A 25,384-nucleotide genomic window follows, 5' to 3' on the forward strand; every position below is an offset into this window, starting at 1 on the left:
GCCCTTCAAATTCTCAACTGTGTTTATACCTTCTGAGGTGCCTCTCCCCATTCCCAGAGTAGTCAGTCCACTTCTTTATCAATTTCCTTATTTCATTCCCACCATCAACCCCCTCTTTCAGCAAATGAAACTTGCCTCCTACTTCATTGAGAACACCAAGGTGAGAATTCCCATTCCTAAAATCTACGACTAATTCTGGAGTCCTCCCTCCACTTTCCCTAGTTGACACCCTTCCCTACAGTTTCATGCAAAAAATGTTCACCTTTCACAACAAGACCAACTCCTTCATCCATCTTCACCCATTCCGTCATCTCTGTATCATCTACCTCTGCTATATTAGCAACCTCTCCCTCTTTGCAGGCTTGGAAACTTCACCTTCCTTTAAGTCTTCAGTCTAAATTTAAATCTCTGTATCTTCTCCCTACTTTCTCTCTCTCTTTCCAGTCATAAATGTGGAAACCCAGCAGTCCCTTTGCTGGCTCATCTTCCCCTGCCTCCATCTTAAATGTTGACACCCTCTCTTGACTCCAGGGTTTTACTTTTAGCACTGTTTTTATTTCACGACACATTGAGTGAGATTGCCCCCAGGTAATCGCATTCACCCCCTGAACTTCCACTTGTCTATGTGCTGCTGACTCCAGTGTTCTCATTTCTATTTCAAAACTCACTCTTAAATCTCACACTGCCTACTGGACCACCTCAAAACAACATAGACAAAAACCCCATGATCAGAGTCCTCCCTCCCCCACCAAATCTGCCCTTCTACCATCTCTCTTATTGCCATGCGTGATATCACTGTCCACCCAGACACTTAAACCAGAGTGGGAGCCACCCCAGTCTCTCCCTCTCCCGCACATCCAGTCAATGCCTCCATTCAGCCTGTCTTTGCTCCTTGAGTTCTCCTGTGCCATTCTTCTCTCTCCCACAGTCCCTGCCGCAGCTCTGACCCTAAGCATTTCTCTTGGAACTCCTGGTATAGCCTCTCTACTCTGAATGTTTTTCTCTTTTGTGAACCAAGCTTTTTCTGACCTCTGGGTTTTCTTTCCCACATACTGCCCACTGTTCTCTCTCCTTAAAACACTTGTCTGCCCTGATCTTGACCTTGTCAAACATTCCTGAACATAATCATCAACTGAGACCTTCTTTAAAAAAAAAAAAAAAAGAAAGAAAAAGTAGTTCTATTTAAATCACTTCTGTACTTAAAACCCTCTAACAGCCCTCCATTGCCCTTGAGATATGGTTTAATCTCCTTAGCACGGCATACGGATTCTCTGCTCTAGACCTTTCCCTCGCCAAACTTCTGCCCACGTCCTGTGTTCTTATCACAGAAAATTTCTCATATCGCCCCATCTCTGTCATCCACATTGCTATTCTATGTTATTGTGAATGTATGTTTACCTAATATTTTTTTTTTACTGGTAGTGCTTCTACAGCCTCCTCCCCTACCTATCTAGCAAACCATCTATTTATGTTTTTTAAATGATCTAAAAAATCATCTACTACTTATTTTTTGCACTCTGGCATAGACTTATGTCACAGCCTTTTTAATGGCCAGATCTGTCTTCGGATCTGTTTGTCTCCCTGTAAATAACAGTACACAAGCTTGTTATGGCCATTTCCTCATTTCTTTATCCAAAACTACATTTCTTTATTGAAAAACCATTTTTAAGCACTCTGTTAAGCATTATAAACACAAAGATTAATAATAATATAATCTAAGCTCCCAATGAATACACACACAGAGAAAGGCAGAGAGACAAACATACACAGGTAACACAGCAAATACCCTGACAGTGATATTCACCATCTTTTTATCTTAGGGGCACAGAGAAAGAATATCTAATTCCGTTAGTATTGCAAGAGTCTCAAAGTGTGCATGACACATTTGCTTGGTAAATATGTATAGTTTATTGAGGGCATCATAGCTTGTTGGGAAAGAGAGAAGGAGTGAGCAGCCAGCTCATGGAATGTCCCAAAGGAAGTTCCCCATGGACTCAATCCATTTTCTCTCCAATCTGTATCTTCATCTTCACTCAATTTTGCATCTGGATCATCCATCCCTCTGGAACACAAGTGGCCCAAGGCAATTGTCAAGGGGGAGAACAGCTAATCTATGCTCTGCCAGTAAGTCTCTGGAAGTTCCTGCCAGCCTCTGCCTCTGCCTGGAGCTCACACCCCTGGCTTGCAATTGTAGCCACCAGATGTATGTTAAGAAATAACTAATCAAGTCATGGCCTTCAGCCACATGGTGAAGCCCAGTGTGGTAACTACACCCACTGTCCATCTCTGTAAGTAGCTGTAACCCCAAAAATTATGGAGCCAAGATGATTCAAGATGTTCTCGGGACCATGAGCACCTGAGGAAACTATAAACACATAGTCCTCAACCCCTTTGAGCCCCAAATGCTTCATCTGTCGAATGAGGATAACAACCTTCTCAAAGTGCTGCTATCCAGAACAATGTGATCAAAAATGCCTCACCTAGTATCTGTCACAAAATAATTGTAGCTTCTTTTCATTGAAGGCATACTCCATGCTGTAAGAAGAAATGTAAGACATACTTCCCTTACGTGGGTTTGATTTTGGGGTTTTGCTGTTCCACTTTTGTTTCAATGATGCCTATGACTTCTGCATTCCCTTTGCTTAACACTTGTCTTCTCTTCAAGACACACTGAATATTGAATTCAAGGGGGCCATAATTATCACCATCACTTACAGTTCTTTGTGATCTTACCAATGAATCTAGAAGGGGATTCAGGTTGGATTGATGGCCTGAGCCGGCTGGAGTTGGCTGTGACTGGATTCACTCCTGATGCTCTAAATTCTCATCTGAACACCGCATATTGCCTTAATCCACATGCTTCACTTGGGATTCTACTCAGCTGTCCTCACCACAGATGACCCTGGTCTGTTCAAATATAACACCAGCATTGAGAAGAAGGTGACTGGCGCGATTTCGTCCCTTATTAAAAATGATTCACATCTCCCTTTGTAAGATGAGGCAAAAAGCAAAGACACCAAGTGAAATTGGAAAAGAAGGGGGAAACTGAAAATGGAAAGTTGACATGGCAAGAAAGCAGGAGATGTAGTCCCTGTTAGTCTCTACAGTATAGGACCTAGGGGACAGCTCCTCTACCTCAACCACAAATAGAATATGACACTTCATCTCCTCAAACATACCAGAGGATTGCTGCCTCCAGCAGGAACTGAATTCCCCACAAAACTCTGAGACTCTAGCAATCAACTCATTTTCTGGGCTACTTTTAACAAATCATTGAATTAATTTCCTTTCTAGTTCTTTATGAGAAAATTAAATTACAAATATCACCAAAATGTTCTTTCCCCACTGGCAAATTCCCCTGAGTCTAGTGTTTCAGTTTCTATGACTCCATTTGGAGTAGGTTTTAGGAGACATGCATTTTATTTGTAAAGGAAATATTCAGTACCAAAGTACTGTACTCTCTGTAGGCCAAATATAATCTTTTTCTTTCTTTCTTTCTTGAGTTCCTTCTCTACTCTTCTATTCATCCTCTGATTTAATGCTACCACTTTCCAGACAGCATTTTTCATCTTCAGGAACATTTATAGACTTTTCAAAATAAATGTCAGTCCCTGAAATGCAAACCCTGGGACTCAGATGGGCTACTTGGGGGTAACTCCTCTGCATCGTACAGAAATCCAAAATTTTACAAGCAGCCTCTGGTTATAGTCTTCCCTGAGCCTGGGTCCAGCCCCTGCCCCACCTTATCCCAGGTCCCTGTCTTAGTCATCTACTCAGGCAGGTATAACAAGATACCATAATCTGTGTGGCTCAACGACAGAAATTAATTTTCTCACAGTTCTGGAGGCTACAAGTCCAAGATCAAGGTTCTGGCCAGTTTGGTTTCTGGTGAGGGCTCTCCTCCCGGCCAGCTTTCATACCATGTCCTTGCATGGTAGGGAAACAGGGAGAGCTAGCTCTGGTGTGTCTTCTAATAAGCATGCTGGCCCCATCAGGGATGCCTCCTTATGACCTTATTTAACCTTAATTATATCCCCACCCCAAATATAGTCATCTTGGGGGTTAGGGCTTCAACATATGAATTGTGGGAGGGATGCAATTTAGTTCACAGCACTTTCCCAGGAAACAAAGTCAAATGGACACAAACACAGCAGATGTGTATTTCAGTCAATTACACAGTACCAGAAATGAGCTATGAAAAAGGCATATCAAGTTGTAGCATCCACCACTACTGCTACCACTCAGCAAGGCTGACAACACTTCTCTTGTATTTCAAAGCACTTTAGGGGAGTTCTTTTGCTAGGCTGACTCTAACTCCACAACCTTGTCACCTGACACTGCCTGAGAACCTTCATAATAGGCTAGATGTGCTCCTTCTGCCGACAACACACTCTTCCCTTTCCACTGCAACAGCTAAAAACCTCTTCACTAGCCTAGCGTCTGTCCTTGGGTGCCTTCCTTTGTCTCTCTTCTCCAGGGGCCTTGTGCGTGCCATGCTTCTTTCTCTCAGGCTGAAGTCCCCCTTTCATCTCTGTTGCAACCTTTTTAGATGGTGGAGACCATCTTATTACCCTGCACAGTGCTAGCCAAGAGCTGGCTACCCAGTCCTCTGCAAATCACTGCTCCTCAGCCCTTCAGCTCTGTGTAACACATCCACAACCAGCTTTTCCTGGCATGGTGACAGACTTGCCATCCCTCTGTGTGGTCTGCCTTGCAGGCAATGCTGTACTAGGCTCTGGTTTAAGAGGGTTTCTCCATCCCGGTGTGATTTTCCACATCCATTGCTACGGGAGAGTGGCGGTAGCTGGTGTGGATACAGGCAGTACCACGAGAGGCCTGCAAACTCCCTTTCTTTTCCACACCTCCTGTCTGCCTGAGCAGAGGCTGCAGGGAGTGGAGAATATCCCAACCGGTGGAGATGTGATTAGGTGATGAGGGAGCCTGGCTGTCACTCAATCCCTCTCCCAGGCTTAAGGAAACTGTCAGCTGAAGCTTTCCCTTGGGGCCTGGAGTGGAGTCACTCACAGAGTAAACACTGTTATAAGTCTTTTTCACTATAACTCTGTGGACCCCTCACACACACACACACACACACACACACACACACACACACACACACAGTGGAGGATATAAAACCAAGCTGAGAATATGGTGGCTAGAATGTGTCGGGTCCCCGTTAGACACTTCTCTAAGAAAAGCAGAGAGGAAAAATAAAGAAAATATGGGACTTCTAATGAAGAGGTGCTTTAATTCTTCTTACTGCTTCTATAATACACACACATAAGCATGCACTCACATGCATATACACACACACACACACCTGTCTATATCACCAAATTTGTTTCATATATTTTCTTCCTTTCTTCTTCTTTCTCTCTCTCTGTGTTTCTATTTCTCTGCCCCTTCCTTCCTTCCTTCTTTCCTTCCTTCCTTCCTTCCTTCCCTCCCTCTCTTCCTTTCCTCCCTCCCTCCCTCACTTTCCTCCCTCCCTCCCTCACTTTCCTCCCTCCCTCCCTTCCTTCCTTCTTTCCTTCCTTCCTTCTTTCCTTCCTTCCTTCCTTCCTTCCCTCCTCTATTTCTTTCTCCCTTTCTTCCTCCTTTCCTTTCTCCATTCCTTCTTTCCTTTATTTTATGGCCTCAGCCCAATCACCAAATGTTTGTTCTACATGCTATAAACTACTTGTTTTGCATAATTTTTACTAAAGTTATACTCATGGAAAATCTAAGTATTGCACCAAGCATAAAAATGCAATCTGTTAAGGAAACACTGTAAGTGGGCACTTCCCTAAGTTCTATGTTTTGTTTCTTTTAAAAGCTGTACATTCTTTTTTAAACCAAGTCTACAGTGTAGGCACACAGTTTAATGGGCTCGAAGTCAGTGTGTCTGGGCTGAATTCCCAGTTCCAGCACTTCTAGATGTGACCTTGAACCAGTCACTTAAGTTCTCAAAGACTTCACTTCTTCACCTCTAAAAATAGTAATAATAACATAAGCTAGCTCATTAAGTTATTGTGAGAAGAAAATTCACCAAAACATGTAAGGCACATATAACAAAGTGGCCTTTAGTAAGTGTTCAACAAATATGATCTATTGGTATGATATTAGTCTTACATTTGTATTGAATATATATTATATGCCTAAAACCGGGCAAGTGAGGTGTATGAAAATAAGCTAATTATTGTTGACTTTTTACCAAATTGGTTGACCCAAGGCAGTGTTTTTGAGTGATGTGCACCACACTGCTGGACACCTGTGGGCTTCCCAATGGTGTGGCATGTGATACCAAAGTCTGAGAGCCACCATTGTCATGACCGGTGGCTGCCATTTTGAGCATCTAGGCTTTCTTCCCATTGAATTTCAGACTCCTCATGAAAAACTAGTAGATGATACAAGTTCTCTACCAGGGCAAGAATCTTTCTTCATGAAAATTGTGCTTATAAAAACAGTGTGAGGTGCTTATAAAAATACCGAACTTTAACGTATTCACACCTTTCCATTATTCTCAGGGGCAGCCTTTACTCCTTTCTTCTTTTCACACTGCAACCGATGGCAGATAATTTCACCAGGACTCCTCAAGGCATAGCCCCTTTTTGCATGTATTTAGGTACAATGGGAAAGCAGTAAATTCCTATGGAGTGAAACCACCAGGCTAACAGGCCCACTGAGGGAACAAACTTTCAAACCAACCAGGGAATTATTATTTCTGTCTTGACACTGTTCTGGGCAGAAGGCTTGCTGCTATCGCACACTCTTTCTATGGTAGGTGTCCCATTGTACTCCCTCAGTGTCTAGAGACTACCCCACTATACAGCAGGACGTCCTGCTTGGGCAGCATCTGGGCCCTGGCCTGGTTTTTCTCAGGAAAATTTCCACCAGCACATCAGCTACCTCCTCGGTGATGTACAGCCCCATCAGCACCACTGCTCACCCAGGGACAGGCCATCAGTCTCCCAAGGGTATAACAAAGTGAAAAGTAGCTTCTCATGCCAAATAGGAGTGGGACTCTTGGCCAAAGGCTCATATCATGTCAAAATCAGGATTAACAGAGAGGCTCTATAAGCATTTACCCTTCCTCCCCTCTTACATCAGCCAAGTTCTGCATATTCACAGAGCACTGCAACATCAGTTATTTCATCTGATCATCTCAACCACCATGTGTATTAAGTAAGATATGTGTATCAATAACAATGATAATGATAATAATTGTAACAAATAATAAAAAAACTTTACTGGGAACTTACTCCATGCCAGTTACATGCCAAATACTTTGTATGGATTACTCCATTGTCATAACAACTGTATGATTATCCCTGTGGAAAGATAAGGAAATCAAAGCTCAAAGAGATTAACTTGTGCCCATTTTACAGATGAGCACTCCAGTGACTAACCCAGCAAGTGGTATTCTCAGGTCAAGAACCAAGCTCCTCAAGGCCCTTTCTAAGGACCATGATTTTTTATTTATTTATTTATTTTTTTTTTTTAGCATCTTCAAGTCACCTGGGGGGTCTGAGGCCAGTTTGGGGCAGCTTTCAGGGTTCACTGTCCCAACCTCAAAGAGGTCAGTAACAGTGGTAAATCAGCTGCACCCATAGGCCAATATTGCTGCACAGACACAAACACATCTCATAACCAAAGCAAAGGACATGATCCCAGTTGGAAATGACTAATAGGGATCTTTTGCCTCTGAGGCAAAAGCTGGAATCTACAACCAGTTAGCGCCAGTTTCACTGGCATGCTCTGTCTACATAATACAGACTATGGCATTTGGCAATGGCTCTTAAATTTGGCACCCTCCACATTCCTCCTGGACCCACAAGATAACATAACCAAATGTTTTCTGATGCTGTAAGAAATGAGTATTTTGCAGGTAGGAGGAAATGCAAACATGCCCCCTACAGGAGGCTCACTCCTTCCAATCCCAAGGGCAAAGTGGCTCACTTCCTTTTGACCCTTTCAAAGGTTAAATGTGAGCAAGGGCCCAGATAAATGGTCACAATGCAAACAAAGTCATGTAAATAAATGCATCTCTGATCTACACAGGCTGGTGATGCCAAATATGCCATCTGCATCATTTCTTATGATGAGCTGGATTTTTTTTTTTCCTGCATGTCCCAAGCAATGAGAAGATGACCATGTTTATGCAGACCAAGGCATGCATCATTTGACATTCTTGGAAATATTTTTAAAATTTCAGATGCACAGGCAATCAGCGGCATTTGTGCTTTTCTAAGTTAGGTTAAAGATGGAAGAAAGAGAGAATCTCACAAGAAAGTAATAGCGCATGTGTTCAGGGCCTGAGAGGGTACTTGCAATGTATTGTGATTTGGAGTGGGTTCTAGTTGTATCTGTAATCTGAACACCCTCACCTTGCCTGTTTATTCATATTCATTTAGCAAAAGCATTATTAACATGATTTATTCCTGCAGTTCCTAGTAGATCCAAGATGGGATCCAGGCATCTGGATCATTTTTCAAACAAAACAAAATGAAGCTTCTAGGTTAAGCAACAGCAAACATTTTCTGCAAAGAGCCAGATATGTTTCATTTTATGGGTTATGTGGTTTCTGTTGCAAAGACTTGCCTCTGCTATTGCAGCACAAAAGCAGCCCTAGACAATATGAGAACAAGAGGGTATGTCCGTGTTTTGATAAAGTTTTATTATTATGAAAACAAGCAGTGCACTGAATTTGGCTTGTGGGCTGTAGTTTTCTGACTCCTGTTCTAGATGACCCTTATTATCATTAACTGTGCTTGAGATCTGCTTGTCCAGAAAATATTGTGACTTTGGAGAGTGCTTCACAGGTGCCACTATCTATGGTGGAAAAGGGAGTTGCTTTTGCTTTTGGAACTTTTTCTCAATCAATATAGTAACACCGCTTTTCCCCATCCATGCCATAGGATAGAAAACTACATATTTTTAAATCATTCCTTCAATGCAATTGATGTATGCTTACATTGAATCCGTTCAAATACTTTTCAGAGATGCATAATGTAAGCATCAATCTTTTTGGAAGTAGAGTTTTACCAGATATACAGTCTAAACAACAAAAAAATCAATCTAATTATAGTCTAAGTTTTTCTGAGATCAGGAAAAAATGGATATTTCTGTTGGTTACTAGATGTATCATTGTATTTCAGGGTGTGACATAGAAAAAGGTGTACATATATATGTATATATGTGTATATATATCTCTGAATATATATATATAGGTGTATGTATATATAATGAAGAAAGTTCTTAAATATCAAGAGTAGGCCTATGCTCTTAATTTTATTATATTATTATGTTTGATAGAATTTTAAAAAATCAGTTCTTGACTATAAACTCTGAATTCTAGGATTCTGAAAAACACTTAGCACTTATTAAAGGGTAAGTTCACTTCAACAAATATTTATGAAATAACAATTTTGGATCTACTATTTCAATTCTTGAGTGGCAAGACTGTATAAGAGAAACAAAAAAATACCCATAGCAGAAGTGAAAAATACCATAATAAGATCTCACAGCTATAGGAGCAATTAATTCTTCTTGAGTGGAAGTAGGGTAGAGGAAATGGAAGGAAAAGAAAGCACCATGGGAGCTCAGGAAGAACCACAGAGAAGGGGTGGCATTTGAGCTGGGCACCGAAGGATGAGTAGGAGATCTGCATGCAGAGAAGGGGCAAAGGAGAGAGTGTTCTAGCAAGGGCACAGAGGCAGGAATAGCACTGTATGTTTAAGGAGTGATGTCTAGGCTAATTGGACTTCAGTGCAAGGTGCCTGAGAACAGTGGAAGAAAGGTAGAAGATGCAGCCAGAACCTGGAGTCACATGGTGAAGCACTGTTGGTCACACTAAAGCTTTGGGATTTCTCTTTTTTTTTTTTTGACACGGGTCTCACTCTGCCACCCAGGCTGGAGTGCAGTGGTTCGATCTTCGCTCACTGCAACCTCTGCCTCCTGGGTTCAAGCGATTCTCCTGCCTCAGCCTCCCAAGTAGCTGATATTACAGGCATGCACCAACGTGCCCTGCTAATTTTTGTATATTTTGTAGAGACGGGGTTTCACCATGTTGGCCAGGCTGGTCTCAAACCCCTGGCCTCAAGTGATCCTTCCACCTCAGCCTCCCAAAATGTTGAGATTACAGACCTGAGTCACCATGCCCAGCTAAAACTTTGAAATTTATTTTAGAAGGCTGAGGGAAGCTATTTAGGTTTCAAAGCAAGGAGCTGACTTGATCTTAGATGAGTTTTAGAAAGCTGATAGTGGGCTGAGTCAGAGTGGGCCTTAAACCTGCCCAGATGTTCACAATTTGCCCCCAAAACAGGAGTGGTTCAACCTTACCCTAGGAAGCTAAACAAACTCCCCAAATGCCGGGATCCAGGAAGAATACAGGGAGAAGGGCCCCACACCTTATCACTGCACTTTCTAAGAGAAACTTTCTAAGAGAAAGCTGGGTGCACACCCAGGCCCAGGGCCAGGCTCTGTTCCCTCTCTCAAGAACAGCATGGACATGGATGGAGAGAAAAATGTTGCAGGGCAAGGAAAACAAACACACTGACCAACCAGTCTTTTCAATAGTCTGAGAAACAAGCTTTTAAAACACGAGACTCTGCTAGTAGCAAAACAGCTGCTATGGCCATCACACACTCTCAATGCAAAGCCACTCCAAGCCACCTCTGCAGATGTGCACAGTTTACAGTTGAATATGCATTTACATCACCATCGCTTCCTCAGGCAGGAGGAACTGGACTTGCTGCCTACCTTTGGCTCCACTGTTTTTCAACATTTTTTTTAAACATCCTCATTAACAGAAGATGCACAGAGTTGTTGCATGATGTGAACATTTTACTGTCCAGTCGTATCTTAATAAATGCTTTTGCTTCCTTGCAGATCTGCCCTGCCCGTGTTTGACACCTGAGTCCGAAGCTGGCACCTCATCCATTTCCTAGCCCTGCCTTTTTGCTTCCCAGGCTCCCTTTCCAGTGCCACCGTCGCCCTCTTTGCACTTCCCTCGCACTTCATCTCAGAAGCAGACTTCAAGGAGATCAAAAGAGGCTGCTCCTCAAGGAAGAGCAGGGGTCCTGCGGCTAGAAAGCAGGGGGCAGGTGAGCAGGTCTCTCCCACACAGGAGCCAGCACACCCGGGGCAGGCAGGCAGGCACTTAATAAGGGCTTTGAAATGGATTCTTTCAATAAGCACGTATAGACCATTTTCTGCACATCCTACGAAGTCCTAATAAGGCACAGCCACGATAAGAATTTGCTCTTTGGTGTTGACTGCAATAGCATGGAAACGAAGAGGAGGATCGTGTGGCTCTCCTTTTAGGAAACCAAATTTCTAAAACCATGCAAGGAGAAGAATAGAATCCTTCCAGGCCCAATATTTACCAAGAGGGAGACCTTCCTCTCTGCCGATGGTCCGGAGGGTCACCCTGGGTCTCAGCAGAGGAAAAGTCGTAGGCCCTGGGCCAGAGTGCATGTCTGCTAGTCTAAGGGGAGAGGAGAGGACCAGAAGCACCAGAGCACATGATTTATTTCTGGTCATAAAGGAATCAATTACTGTACTAGGAGAAAGCAGCAATTTTTTTTTTCTACTCTGCTTTTGCAATCATCTTTCTTCTCCGTTTTTATTTCATTCTCATTTAGCTATAACTGAGGAGTACTCGGTCCACTCTTCCCCATTCATTTTCCGTCATGTCATTTTATTTTACATTGAGAACCCATATCCTTGTTTACATGTAAATAACTAACTGTTATTCATGCTTATTTAAAAACAAAAAGAGACCACTAATTATCAAAATTGTTTGAAATATACCATTTTTGGCAAAAGATCCCTTATTACTATGGATCACTTTTCATTATTTAAACATGGTTTTTTGCTCTTTTTCTCTCAGGGATTGGATTTAAAGAATTGAGCTTTGGAATGGCCAAAGAAAGACTGAAAACTCTTTGGGTATAAATCGGAGGAAACTACTAAAATGCTAAGTATCATGTTGTCGTCTACTATTGCTTTTTGGTAATGGAAATACAGCTTGGTACACTCCTCAGAAGAACATCCTTATATTTTTAAATTGTAAGTGTTCAATTATGTGCAAGGGTCAGAGCAGAACTGATCTGAAGGAGCTCAATTTTAAAATCCCTTTAAAAATCTGGACAAAGGATGCCATAGTATTAAACTAAAATATTTCAAAACAAAAAGTATTATGCGTGCCCCATGGTGGAAGATCAGATTTTTATTAATGCAAGTTTTAAATGCTGATTAATCCTCTTGAGAGTCAGTTTCCCAAAGCATTGGATTGTATTCAAGTCGTTTTCAAAACGGCACATCACTTCCAATATTCTGAATATTAATTGAACAACATTATAACTAAGGATACAAAGCAAGATTTAAAACATGATTACAGCTGTCAGTGCTTACATCTAAATAAGTCATTGGAAATTCAAGCATTAAAGAGAAAAATGTTGTAAATCGGTCTTAGCAGAACAGTGAAGCTCTCTCTCTTAGCCGTTTTAAAAAATAAATCTGATGCTTTAGGACCCAAGAGAGCTTCAGCTATGACTTGGCCTTGTATTTACATGGGCAATTTCTGATCAGAATTCAGAAATCAAAGGTAGATTTTTTTACTTGTGATTCGACACCGCATCAAGGACATTTTCTTGGGGAAGAAGGAGAGGAAGAGCCAGAGAATATTATCCAGTTGATAGAATCTTCACATTTCCTTATTTTCTATTTCTATTTCAGTCTCTGTCCACACTCAAAAATCAAAGAATTAGCCTAACTTAATCAAACAAAATATTACTGTGTTTTCAGAACAACTTATTCAGCTCATAGTCAAGCAACTACAAGTAACTAATGACTTATTTTTACAATAATCAATTTTTGTCTAAATTCAACTTCTTTTATCTCTCAAATCTAGTTTGGGGATTGATAAAATCCTCATCTCTCCACCGGATGCAATATAAAATACTGGCTTCTATTATAACCATGGGGAATTTTAGTTTCGTTTTGTTTCTTTAAATGGTTGCTGTGCATTTGAGTGATAGCTCTTTGTTCGAAAAGATGCAAAAGCCACTCTAACATCTAAGTCTAATGAGATAAATGGCATTATGAAGGGAATATTAAAAATTTACAGCCCTTTTTACTAAGTTTATTTGTCAGCCGTACATGCTGAATATTGCATAGCACACCCACCCACACCCACACACACACACACACACACACACACACAAGCATACAGTTCTAACAATGAAAAAGATATGAGGAGATAATGATGCAATCATAACACGTCTGATGGAGTTTGCATATCTCAGTTGCTGTTTGGCATGTTATTTAATTGTATTGCGCCAAACTGGCAGAATCACACAATATGTTAGTGTAAAGGGTCCACAGTTTAAAGGGAAAATCTAGAAGTGTTGACTATACACTGTCTAATTATACAACCTTACTGTCCCAGAATGTGATTTCAGAAACCATTTCTGACATATGGGAAAAGGGTAGAACAGCTGGTCATTAAGGTTTTCTCAAGACTATTTAGCAACACACTTGAATGTAATTAAAGTGAGACACTAAATACTGCACTTGTGGTACAATGTATTTTTAATTTTTATGGCATGTGGTAAAAGTAAATAGATGCAAAGCATTCAAGTTTCTCCATTCGGCATCCAATTTGTCAAAGACACACTGTCTGGCTGATTCCAAGCAGTGTCCTGGTGTTAGTCATAGACATCCATTTGGGGTGTTTAAGACTGTCTTTAAGGGACTGAATTTGGCAATACACAGATGAAATGTCAATTTGGGACCCTCAGACAAAGCACGAGATGAAATTCATTCGTTCATTCATTCATTCATCCACCACAGCTGGGATTATTTTAAGTGGGCATTATTTCTGCCCTCAGGTTGCTTGCTGCTTACGTTGCTTAAAAAGTGTGATAGATGCTCATTAAAGGGTGCTATGACAGCACCAAGAAGGAGTCTGGTCCACACTGGAGGCCTCCCCTGAATAAGAATTATTTTAGTCAGCCAAAAAATGGTGACAGTCAGGAGTAAGGAGTACGAATGAGGGAAGAAAAATAGTCCAAGCAGAAGGAGCAGCTAAAGCAAAGCCTTGGAGACAAAAAGGAATATGATAATATGAATACAGTCTTGACCTTTATTGAACAATTTATAATGTTCTGGCACTAGGGTAAGGCCTTGACATATATTGTCTCATTTAATCCTTACAACAACTCTATGTGGTAAGTACTATTATTATACTTTACAAATGAGGAAACTAACAGGCTAGTTTGTGGCAAAGGAATTAGCAGGTAACTGAACCACAGTTCAAGCCCAGGTTTGTGTGAGTTCCAAGTCAATATCTTTTCTCCAAAAGCCCCTCCCCAATTGACATATATGTATACTGCATGTATATTTAGCTTTCAAAGAAGTTAGAGTGTAAATACATTCATTCTTATAAAAACCCTATGATTAAGAGAATGAAAAGACAAGCTGCAGACTGGGAGAAAATATCTGCAAATCACATATCTGACAAACGATTTGTATCCAGAATATATAAAGAACTCTCTAAACTCAACAGAAAAAAAAATCAGCCAATTAAGTAAATGAGCAAAAGATACAGGATGGCAGATAACCAAATGAAAAAGTGCTCAACATCATTAGCTATTAGGGAAATGCAAATTATACCACAGTGAAATACCAATACCTGTGTTATAATGGCTACAATAAAAATAATGACAATGCCAAGTGCTAGCAAGGATGTACAGCAACTGGAACTTTCACACGTTGCTGGTGGGAGTGCAACATTGTACTGTCACTGTGGAGAGTGTTGACAGTTTCTTAAAAAGTTAAACATACACTTACCATATGACCCAGCAAACTCACTCCTAGGTATTTAAAATAGAGAAATAAAAACTTATGTTCACATAAAAACCTGTATGTAAATATATAGAATAACATTATTTATAATCTTCAAAAACTAGAAACAATCCAAATGTTCATCAGCCAGTGAACCAACAAACTGTAATACTGCTCAACCATGCAAAAGAATGAATTACTGGCAAAAACAACATAGATGAATCTCGAAGACATTATGCTAAGTGAAAGAAGCCAGTCTTAAAAAGGTTACACACCATGTGAAATTCTCAAAAAGGAAACCTCTATTAGAGGGATAGCTGCCATAGGTTAGGGTAGGGGGAATGGTTTGACTTATAAAGGGCAGTACAAGATAATTTTTCTGGGGTGAGGGAAATGTTCTGTATCCTGATGATGGTGGTAATTACATGAACATATACATTTTTAAGACTCATAGAACTACACATCAGAAAATGCTAATTTTACTGTATACAAATTAAAAATAAAAGTAAAAAACCTTATGAAGTAGGAGTTTTAGTCTGGGTTCCCCAAAATAAATCCTGAGATAAAAAAAATTAAGTGCTAGAAATTTATTTTTTAGGTGAACTCAGGAATCAAAAGTGAAGAAATGGGGACAAAGTGAAAAAAGCCAGACAAAGAAAGGAGAAAAGCCAATAGAGCTGCCTTAACGGGTGGCTGCTGTGGGCAATTTGAGCTTCATTGTGCTGAGAATCCTCTAAGAAGCCATGTGAAATATGTCTCAGAATCATTCCACCTGGTCGCAAGTTAAGTCCCCATCATCTCCATCTTCCTTTTGGTTGAGGGTTGCCCCTAGGAGCATAAACTCTTATGCTTCTAAGTTTTGCAAATGCCCTGGAGAGTTCTCAGGCCAATAAGCAGACAGACCCAGGCCCTTGAAGTGGGAAAATGTCAACTGTCAGGTGGGCTAAGGGATACAGGAAAGCCATTACCAGCATCTGCCAATGAGATATTAGTAATGACTGCTCTACACAGATGGTTCTGCAATTAAGTGCAGGGAAATTTACCAAACAATGAAAAGAAATGTATGCAATGTTAACAACAAAACTTCTAGTCATCAGGGAAAATGCTTACAAAATGCTAGGTATCATACTAGATTTGCCAGACTTCATATACGGCCATAGAATACTTCCCCAACAGCCTTATGAGGTAAACATCATTATCCCCAATTTACAAGTAAGGAAACTGAAGCCCTAGGCAGTTAAGTGGCTTTCCGAGGCACATAAACACATACAATACTAGGAGGTCATAAGATCAAGTCTGCCCAAAATAGAAGCCCATAGTCTTTCCCATCATGCTAGGCTAGTGCCTTCCCTGATTCATGTTGCCACATAGCATCACAGAAGGCACAGTAATTCTGAGGAAGTAGTGTACAGCATGGGGCAATCATGAATTGTGATAAAAAGCCAGACCTAAGTTACTCCAGGGCTGAGGTCTTGCTTGTAGGAATATCTGAGTCTTCTTTTTCTGGCTGTCTATGGGCATTTTATTACTCATTAGGATCTCCAATAGATTGTGGCTGAGAAAAACAAAAAGAGAGATGAGACTCAAACCAATACACTTCATACCTAACACAAATGTGTAGAAAACATTGAAACTTTAGATGATAAGAAATTGAAAATTGGCCCTGGATAATAATTATTTTTACTGCTGCTGCCTTCTCCAGCTGATTTCTAGCTATGACAATTGATCTTGTAGCTTCAGCCTCCTTGACACTGCTGTTGGAACTATACCTTTTATTTTCTTAATTGCTTCTTAATGGGTACTCCTTCATCCCTGAAGATGACTTTGCTGACAAAAGGACATGAACTTGGAGTTGTTTTCCACAGTAGGAAGAATAATATTACAGAGAGTCATCCACATTCCCTCACTCTCTCCCAGTCTCTATTGTTATCATAGTGGCTGGACACAGTTAGAGGATATAGACTTTTGGCCAAAGAACAAAGAAACACTAACTGACCCACGTGGGCATTGAACCCCTGACCTCATTAGCATTGTTTTCTCACCACCTTGGCTAACAGACAGCCCAATTATGAACACTGAATCAAAGAGGGAAGTCACCTCTTCACCTAGAGCCAAGAAAAGCCTACGACTGCTGGTTTATTAAAAAGAGAACGCTTCTGCAGTCAAATAATCACAGAATGGACATCCACAAGAGATTTCTTGAAATTGTCTCTACCTTGAATGGCTCAGTTTAACAAGAATTGTTGTCAATGTAGTCTAGTCTGGAAGGCAATGAAGGCTTTGAAAGCATCACTCCGAGGCAACGAATGTGCTGAAGTGTGCTGGAGTATACTTTCTTACAAAGACGCCAAAGACACATGCCCTGTTGAATCTTCGGCAGTTGTGATCACCATTCCTAGCGCCCTCTTTGAATCCCTTCCACACTGTAAGTCCTGACACTTGAAGCCCTGTCTGGGAAGAGAATTATTCTTTGGAGTGTCTACTGAGGGATCTATGGCAGACAAACTTCAACAATGAGTTTGACAATGGAAATTACTCTTGTTACTCTATGAAAACACAGACATTCCTCAAAGTGGTTCTTAAAACTTCCTTGTTCTGAAAGAGAAGAGATTTGTATGATTTATGTTTGGGGGTACATAAGCATATGTGTCTACGTAATTGTTTAGGAATTTTTAAAATATAAGCTGAATTACATCTAAATAGTTTTTTTTTTCATATAAACTGAAGTTATTTCATTGAGCTCCTGTGATGCAATGACTGAATTGGTCAATTAAGATGTGATGCTAGTAAAGCCAAAAATAATGGCATGACTCTTAGACCAGTTATAGCCATGGGCCACAACCCTAGCTAGGGCCAACCAGCTCACACATGGTGTGATTTACATAATGAGGACAAGGAGAGAAAGCGCATGGATGGTTCATTGCAGAAACATCGTCTCTACTGGGAAAAAGAAAAAAAAAAGGCCAATTCTGATGGCATTGGTTTAGCTTTATACTATGCTCATATATTAAGGCCAGCACTAATTAATGAATGAGAAGACATATGCCTAGAAGCTAGATTTGGCCCATACAAAGGTGAATCACAGTTCCAGACTCCAGACTGCAGCTGTATTTCAGAATATGGTTTACTCTGTAGAGTATATGTTGACCCTATGTATTTAGCTGCTAACGCTTTCTTCCCCTCTCCTCAACATGAGACAATAATAGACAATAATTAAACTTCCCCCTATGTCCCACCTGCCAAGCATACACATAAAATTTACAGCCATCACAAAGCCAAAGTCATGAGTTGATCCTGACCCAATTTCGTAGGCATTACTATTGTCTCAAAATCCCATTCTCCTCTACTTCAAGGTGCAAGGAAAATTACACAACTCTGCCCTTTGAAGTTAAGTGTGTCCAGTGTAAGTCGCTTGGGCCAATGAAATGTGAGCAGAAGCATTCAAAACATTTAAGTCCTTATATTCAACTCTCTCAATTTTGTGGTGGCAAACCTGGGCCTCCTGCTGAGATGTGAGTACTAGGAGTGCTGGTCCCTAGTCATCCTGGGATCCTGAGTGACAACAATATGGAGCAAAGGTGGCCCTGACCCTATACCACCATTTCGATGTTAGAGTGGGCAAGAAATCAGCCTTTGTGTTTTAAGCCACTGAGAGTTTGGGGTTGTTTCCACAGGCTAACCCAGTTGCCTCACGAAAGAAGAAAGCACTTCAACCTCTCAGCCATTCAGACAGTGGAGATCAGGTGCCTGAAGTCTTGGGAAGAGTTCTGGGAACCTAAATGCTCACTAAGGATCTCCATTCAATACTGGCCCTGATATATGACTAGTTTTATGCCTCAGTTTTCCCTTACCATCAGCCCCTCTGAGTGGGGATTTGCCATTATTCATGCCTAGCTTTCTCCAGCCCTGCCATAACAGCAATATCAATATAGTTTTGGGTATCTCCTGCCTGCCACCTGTACTAGGATTCCATCCCCTGGCATGAATTTAGACCCCATCTCAGCCTCTCCTGGTTTGCAAGCTCCCTTCATATCTTCCTTGGGCTGCTCTCATAGCATGCAGCCACAGGCTCCTCACTCCCTGTCTGCCTTCCCACTTCAGGGCTTGGTAGTCAGGTTGTTGATGCATCTCAGGCAGAGCCCAGTTGAGTTTTGAAGACAATTGCTTTTGCTATGTCCAAGGATATGGTTAAGTTATATGTATGAGCCCAGGCGAACCTGAGAAGGATGAAGTTCCAGAACTAATCCCACTTCTGCAGTAGAGTGGGTAGGGAGCAGAGTCAACAACAGGTCTGAAGGAAGTCTAATCCAACAGGTGGCATGTGGACTTAGGTGGAAATTAGAAAAATGGTTGGTGTCAAGATACAACGTGGCATAAAAAGCGAAGTTTTAGCAGGAAATTAAATTGAGGTCAATACCAGGAGGCTCAGAGAAGCAGCCAACATCAGAGAAGTGTGCAAGGCAGCACAAACCCTCAAATGGATAGATGTTGGAGTACCAGTAGCATTTCTGAGATAGCTAATAAGACTGGATCCAGCTCTCAGACCCAAAGCAAATGCGAGCACATGGCTCAGAAACAAGGCCAAGGTCAACAATTCAGCTTTCTAGCCCAAGGTTTGGAGGATTGGAATAACAAAAGACTGTGCTGTCATTCCTTAAATTGTTCATGGGCAAACAATGTTTGTCCTGGAGTTTGCGAGAGGATGTGCCTATGCATAGGGGTTAAGGACGCTTGACATGAGACAAAGAGGCTGAGAACCAAGCAGGACCTAAGAGATGTCAGAAGTGAATTCAGCACATTTGCAGCATGGTCAGGCCACCGTGAAAAGCAAAGGCTCAAAATTTCCAGATTGAAACAATCTGATGTGAAAACTAACAATTCAAACTCTTACACAGATGTTGACAAGGTTTTCAATCAATGGAACCTTTCTGGATTGGTAGAGGGGGTGCCAAGTGTGGACTTTAACATATCCTGAACCCCCAGGGTATATACATGGGGTAGTGCTACTAGCTTAGAAAATTGGGGTGGAGGGATGAAGAGAGAGTACCAGTCTCTATTAGCTCTGTCTGCCAGTGTTCAACAAGAACTCGCCATCTGCCACCAAAAGTATAGGAAGATTTGGATCTTTTCCTTAAGGAGCCCTTATTTTTAGTACCAAAGCAGTAAATACAGTACTGTGAAAGCATTGTTAAACAATAGGTACTTTAGTGTCAACTTGCATTGATGTGCCTCTACATACCACAGAATTGCAGAGAAGAGAGAAAGGAATGCTAGAAAAAACCGAAGAAGTCTTCACAAGAAGGCAGATTTTGCATAGGCCTCAAGGAAGGGTAGAAATTGGATAGAGCAAAAGGAAGGGTATATCCGACAAGAGAAACAGCACAAGCAAGGTCCTGGAAGTCAGGTGTGCTAGACAAGCAGGAGGCCAGCCAGGTGGAGAGAATAGGGGTGTTGATCAGTAAAAATAAGTCGGGGCAGGTGGGCCATCCAGAAAGTAGCAACACTTGCCAGGCAGTGTTTAAACTTGCTAGGGTAGAAATTAGAAAGCCACAGAACAATTCACACAGAGGACAGCAGTCTCAAAGCAAAGGAAGTGGTTGAAAAGCAGGGGGCCTAGGTCAAAGTCTGGGGAGACCTTGGGCAAGTAACCACACTGCTCAAGAGCTTGCCAAGGGGCAATAGTACCAATAAATAAACTCTCGATGAATGTCCAATTTCAACTTAAACAGACACCAGCCCCAAAATGGTGCGAAAAAACCCCAGCCTGGACTGAGAACAAACCTGGGTTTTCAGCATTTGAAACCACCATCTTTCATACTTGAAAGCATCAGGGCCTTCATAGAAATCAACACTTCTTGACTAGACCTCTCTAGCACCTCCATTACATCATCGCCCTTCTCGAATATGTAGGTATCTCCTGTCACCTGTACGCTGATGCCATTCCGTGGAGTGAGCAGAGTGACTGTGTCCTGAAATCACGTCAGTGATAGGCTGGACACAGACACTCCCACCTCATCGACCAAGGATTCCTGTTCCTGGCCACCTACACAAATCACCTTCCCCTGCTAGTTTGGAGCCACAGGACAAACCAGGTCCTCCTTCTCCTTCCTGTTTTCAAAGGCCAGGCAGGAGAGATTGAAACCTGCCTGGTGGACCAGAGTTTAGCAGGACCCTGGGAACCTTCTGAGAGGGAATCCTCCTAAGTTCGTGTTTGTTGGCTTAAGAGTCCACAGTCTCTAAGATACACAGATCTAAGTTCTAAAAGTCACTAACACTTTATGTGATAGACATCATGTAATTCGGTTTAAAAGGAAGTGGAAAAATCCGTCAGTTGCTTGACTATTTCGTTTTTACCAATTTACAAACATCCAAACATTTGGGGAAATGCTTTTAACCCAAATGTCTTTAGCATCGTGCTGACTCACAGTCACACTTGGTGGCTACTTTTGATAATTTGGGGGTCACCTCACAGGATGATATTGCACTTTACAGGTATTGTGTTTTTTACCAAGCAAAAGTTTGTGGCAAGTCTTTGTTCAGCAAGTCTATTGGCACCATGTTTTTTGAGCATGTGCTCACTTTGTGTCTTTGTGTCATATTTTGGTAATTCTTGCAGTGTTTCAAATGTATTATTATTGTATCTGTTATGGTGATCTGTGATCAGAGATCTTTGTTATTATTATCATTGTTTTGGAATACTAAGAACTGGGCCAATACAAGATGGCAAACTTAATCAATATATGCTGTGTGTGTTCTGATTGCTCCACTGATAGGCTGTTCCTCATCTGTCTTCCTCTCCTTGTACTTCCCTATTTTAGGAGACACAATAGTATTGAAATTAGGCCAGTTAACAACCCCACAATGGCCTCTAAGTGTTGAAGTAAAAGAAAGAGTTGCACATCTCTCACTTTAAATCAAAAGCCAGAAATGATGAAGCTTCATGAAGAAGGCATGTCAAAAACCAACATAGCAAACAGTCAACTTGTAAATGCAAAGGAAAAATTCTTGGAGGAAATTAAAAGTGCTACTCCAGTGAACACAGGAATGATAAGAAAGCAAAACAACCTGATTGCTGGGATGGAGAAAGTTTGAGTGGTCTGGATAGAAGAACAAACCAGCCACAACATTCCCTTAAGCCAAAACCTAATTAAGAGCAAGGCCCTAACTCCCTTCAATTCTACGACGGCTGAGACAGGTGAGGAAGCTGCAGAAGAAAAGTTGGAAGCTAGCAGAGATTGGTTCATGACATTAAGGAAAGAAGCCATCACTGTAACATAAAAGTGCAAGGCGAAGCAGCAAATGCTGATGGAGAAGCTGCAGCAAGTTATCCAGAAGATCTAGCTAAGATTGACTCCAATTTTGACAGAGGTTCTACTATAGATAAAATGCTATCAAACAGCATCACACACTACACAGAAATCTTTCATGAAAGGAACAGGTCACTAATGGAGCAAACTTCATTGTTTTCTTATTTTTTTAATTTTCCGCAGCCACCCCTACCTTCAGCAACCACCCCCCGGATCAGTCAGCAGCCAACATTGAGGCAAGACCCTCCACCAGCAAAAAGATAGTAACTCACTGGAGACTCAGATGATTGTTAGCATTTTTAGCAATAAAGTATTTTTAATTAAGGCATGCACATTTTTTAGACATGTTGCTATTTCACACTTAATAGGATACAATATAGTGGAAATATAACTCATATATACTGGGAAACCAAAAAAAAAATGTGTAACTTGCTTTACTGCGGTGGTCTTGAGTCAAACGTGTAATTATCTCCAAGGTAAGCCTGTACATTAGTAAGAGGGGGCACCGGCACCATTCAAAAACTCAGCGCTAGCTGTCCTCTATTGACCAGAGTTGATAGTAAGAGTTGCTGTTACAAAACTGGGCTCCGTTATAGCTGTGGAGATGATAGGATGGCTGTAAAATAGAAGTCAGGTGATGGCAAGTCACAATCAGAAGCAAGCTGGGTGCAATAAGAGTATAAGCATCAAGATCAGCAAGGGAAGCAGGACTGAGGGCCACGGAGATGGTTCATAGAACTTAGCATTCTAGGAGCAAACTATAAAAATATATACAGCCAACAAGGGTTCTGTGTAGTTTGTATGACCAAAAGAAATCAAGGATGGAGGAGGAAGGGATTAAGGAAGCTGCCCCAGTAAGTCATGACTCCTTGCCCAGTTTCTGGATCTGACACCATCACCTGAAGGAAAAGTCAGGTCCCATGAGGAAGGACCCTGCAATACCATGGCAAAAATTTACAGTAATAATTCCCCCAAACCCTCCCTTAAAACCACATGTGTGGCTACTTGTTCAGGTAACCACACATTAGGGAAAGGGGGATATTTGAGAACTTTCAGATATGTGAGAACTGTCAGACACAAGGTCTGAGGTGCCCAAAAAGGAACTGGGGGTCTAAAATGTCATTGTGGACCCTTTTAGAACAGGAGCATAAAGAGACAATGTAGCAAATGGAGCCCTAGCCCAGGGCTGGCTCACAGTGAGTCCACTGGGTCAATGGATCCACTCTGTGGTCATTTCCTTGGCTTCTCGTGGTGCAGTTGGAATGGACATACTTGGTAGTTGAAATTGACATACTTGGTAGGTTCCTTGGTCTGTGGAGTATGAGCTATTGTAGTGTAAGTGCTAACTGAGGGCAGAGTTGTTGCTAGTAAGGGAAAATATGAATGGGTCGTAGAGGAAGGAGATGATGAATACCAGTTGTAGCCTCAATACCAGCTCTTGCAGTGGGAACTGCAGTTAATTTTCCCAAGGAGACCATTCAAAATCCTGGAGGGGCTATTTCCAGAGTGGGCAAATTTATCAGACAAATGAAACATATCTAAGTGGCTCAAGGGGTGTGCTATACAGTGTTTACCATGATGTGTACTCAGACCTACACACACATACACAAAGACACTCCTTAAAGACCAAGACACTTATTCCCTTCCATTAGTTCACAGGTGAGTTCCTTTCTGGGGATTGCCCTCAACTGAAGAGAGCAGCCTCACCAAGGTTATACTGGCTTCCCCGGAGCAGCTCTTCATCTATTGCCAAGAGCTACCTTCATGACTGGCTCAGGCTGAACACCCCTGCCTCACTCAGAGCCAGGAAGCATAAAATTCCTGGCACGCTTGTCTCAATTTGGGACAACTCCAAAGAGCCATCCTAACTCTAGAGTTCACTGTGAGATTGGCCAAGCCCCTGTTAAAATTGTATCACAGTTCAACTTTTGCCTCTGCCCAATCCCGCTTCCCTTGGTCCCTTCTGACAGCTTTCCCCAATAAGCCACATGCAGACAAATGACCATCTCAAAGTTTGTTTCCCAGAGAACCTCCCCTAAAAGAGTCAGGGGCCAAGTATCAGAGATCTGGGCAAATATGAAATATCTGAACAATCAGAGGACAGGATCTATAGCTGGTTCTGGGCTGCCCAAATAGTGTTAAACATCGTGCCATCCATCTTCAGAAGCAGATCAACCCACCTTTGCCCAGGGCCAGAGGTAGCCCTGGAGTGTGGGTGGACCTGACCTAACCTCATGAAAATCATGTAGATTCTCCAATGATTCCCAGTAATGTCCAAGGACACGCAATAATATCCGATGATGACCCCATAGCATCAAACAGGCAAGGCCCCAAGGAATCCATGTGTAACTCTTTGAACCAGAGTTGTGGGATTTTTCTCAAAGGGAGAGGACTCCTGTGATTAATTTCTTGGGAGCTTTGGAGGCAGCCCTAAAAGTCAAAGCACCCAAAGCAGGCTTGCAATCAGCCATTCAGAGGTATTAGTAAAGCAGGGTCTCTCTCCTCTAGGAGAGTCCCAACAAGCACACCTGGATACAGAATAGCAGCGCTTCCCCACAGGTGGATCACAACCCGCCCACGTGAATGGGTTACAGATGTGCACCGGGAGATACTGTTTTCTTAGTCTGCAGAGCAGGGACACAGGGCCTGGAGTAGCCAGAGAGCTCTGCAGTGGAATCAATCTCTCCCAAACCTTCTCAGAAAGTCCCCCTAAAGAAGTAAGATCTGATGCTGCTTGCCCAGTGAAAAACTTGGCAAAGCATCAAGTAGAAGAATGAAGGGTATATAAGAGATGAATTTGTGAATTCTCTGGATTTTATATAGATTTCTCCCAAATAATTCTCCATAGAGCTTTATTATTTTTCTATCCTGTGGTCCTAGGGGCCAATTAAATTGGCCATCAAATCTTATTGTAAAAAAAAATTCACCTGAAAGGATGTCACCCGAGGAAGCACATACCCTTGAAAAGGAAGTGCTGAGTCTATTTCAAACCAAGCTCAGGCAGGCTTCTGCCTTCCTGAGGTGAAGGCTGCGTGGATATTACCCAAGAAGTGAGAAATTAATTCTTTCTCATACTACTTATCCTTGAAGGCATAACCAACATACTTTTGAATTTTCCCAGGCATTCTTCTTCCCACTTTGCTTAATGGCACCATATGGTTTCATGTCAGAAAGAAGTGCCAGTTATCTCCTTTCTCTTTATCTGCTGCAGGGCAGTGTCCGGTAGCATTGTCTATCCAGGTAGAAAG

The sequence above is a fragment of the Macaca nemestrina genome, chromosome 1 (assembly GCF_043159975.1).
Source record: "Macaca nemestrina isolate mMacNem1 chromosome 1, mMacNem.hap1, whole genome shotgun sequence".
Lineage (NCBI taxonomy): Eukaryota > Metazoa > Chordata > Mammalia > Primates > Cercopithecidae > Macaca > Macaca nemestrina.